Raw genomic sequence first — 2,184 nt, 5'->3', positions numbered from 1 at the left:
ACAGGCGCGCACTACCACGCCCGGCTGATTTTTTTATTTATTGTAGAGATGAGGTCTCACCAAGTTGCCCAGGTGGGTCTCGAACCCGCGGGCTCAGGCAATCCACTCACCTCAGCCTCCCAAAGCACGGGATTACAGGCTGAGCCACCGAGCCCAGCTTATTCTGACATTCTTTTTTTTCTTTTTATTTGAAGTCTTACTCGGTCGCCCAGACTGGAGTGCAGTGGCCACTCCCGGCCACCGCAGCCTCAACCTGTTGGGCTCCGGAGATCCTTCCGCCTCAGCCTTCTGAGTAGCCAGAATTACAGGCATGCGCTACCACGCCCGGCTGATTTTTTTATTTATTGTAGAGATGAGGTCTCGCTGCCCAGGCGGGTCTCGAACCTGCGGGCTCAGGCAATCCACTCACCTCTTCCTCCCAAAGGCGCGGGATTATAGGCTGAGCCACCGAGCTCGGCTTCTTTCTTGATATCACTTTCTTTTCACAGGAAAATGGGGGAGCATAGGTGGTGGGCTGCTTGATCTTTTCAAATTAAGTGGTCCAGCATCAAAATGTAATGACCAATTATAACTAAAGGACCAAGTTCAGATTGCTTACTTTTGTGGTGAATTAGAAAAGATTTATGGCGACCCTGTAGACATATGACCCTCGGCCAGCATATTCACGTGATTTCTTTTCTTTTTTGACAAATCTTATTTTATTCACATAGAGGTCTGATCACACACAGTCCAAAAACACTCAGATAGCAAGTCAGATATCATCAGATGTTAAACATTGGTCTTCAAACGTGATAGCCAACAATGCCACGCCTGCCTGTGATCTCTCCGACATAAAACCACATCCACACCTCAGTGGCCATCAAACCATTCAGCACAGCTTCCTTAACTGTGAGCTGTTTGAAGCTACCAGTTTGAGCACTATTGATTATTTTTTTCAGACCCTGAATAGCTCTAGGGATCTCAGCAGGCATCGCCAAGTTGTGGCCAGTTGAGACTTCGAATAAGTCACAGCTGTGTTCGGTAGCACCAGGGCCTTCTCCACAATGTTATGGACATATTGGACCATGGTTCCAGGATGAAATGTCCGTCACCCCAAACGGCTGGTTGAATGTCACCCTCTGGAAGGACTCCTGAATCAGATTTTTTTTTCAACTCCAGGAAATTCTCTTCTGTGTCTTTGATAATTTCCTCACTTCACTTTCTTGTTTGCTCTTTAATAAACAGATGTTTTCTCTCTTAAATTGATCCTCCTTGTCTCATCTTTCATATTTTTCTCTCAGCTTTGTGTTCAGAGGATTTTTTTTCTCTCTAGTCTTTTGGCTAACTTTTCTGGGGGTAATCTACAAATTTTCTTGATCTCTTTTTCTATTCTATCATTTTACATTATGTTGTAATATCATCTTGAATCTTAAAATGTGTAAATTCAGTTGTTAAGAGATATCTTGTCTTCTCATAATTGATCTCCCTTTTCCTTCTGGTCATTTTTAAATATGTTTTTGTAATTATTATTTTTCATGCTTAGTTTTCCTTATATGTCTGGTAATTCTTGGTGGTCTGTTCATGGTTACAAAAGAAGAATTGGAGTCCTGGTGTCCCCTTCCCTCCCCCATTCATGTTTTTCCTACTAGACTTTTTTCCTTTGAGTAGGAATTCTGTCCAGAGTACTCTGGGCACAAGGCAGTACAGACTAGGGCCTGTCCCTTGGCAGGCATTGGGTAACAGGGTAATAGAGAGGGGAGCTAGCTGCTAGGCTGTGGGCCTTTTAAATGCTGCACGAGAAAGGCTTACTGTGTGTCAGATCTCCACTTAGCTTTCCCTAGATAGTTGTTCATCTTCTTTTAAGGAAAAACTAATTTGTCTTTTTGCCTGGAGGGTAAATGTAAGTTGTTTAGGTGCTACTTGGAAATAGGGGGTGGGAAATACAGCTGTCTCTTAGTCAGGTTATACTTAATTCTCCCATTCTTAGTCCAGCTATTTATTTCTATCCTTTGCTGTACCATTTATGTTGCAGTCATGCTCCTTGGGGAGTCCTGTCAGTTATGTTGGCTCCCATCCTTTCTGCATCACTCCTAGAGGGTACAATGAGGCTGTGGCTTTTTCTGCTTGTTACATCTGTCAGTCTCGCTTACATTTTCAACTTTCAGAAATATGTTGGATTTTCTCTCTATACCTGTCCTCAGTTTT

The 2,184-nt window shown here is 43.3% G+C and overlaps 1 pseudogene; it reads right to left on the bottom strand.

The window, feature by feature from the left end:
- Positions 1-782: 782 nt before the first annotated feature.
- LOC110595283 lies at positions 783-1,066 on the bottom strand (annotated as a pseudogene).
- Positions 1,067-2,184: the final 1,118 nt, after the last annotated feature.

Source organism: Carlito syrichta, unplaced genomic scaffold, assembly GCF_000164805.1.
Source record: "Carlito syrichta isolate Samal-C Ts95f unplaced genomic scaffold, Tarsius_syrichta-2.0.1 Scaffold78086, whole genome shotgun sequence".
NCBI classification, from domain to species: Eukaryota; Metazoa; Chordata; class Mammalia; order Primates; family Tarsiidae; genus Carlito; species Carlito syrichta.
The sequence above is the reverse complement of the archived record's forward strand: the minus strand, read 5'-3'. Positions and strand labels throughout refer to the sequence as shown.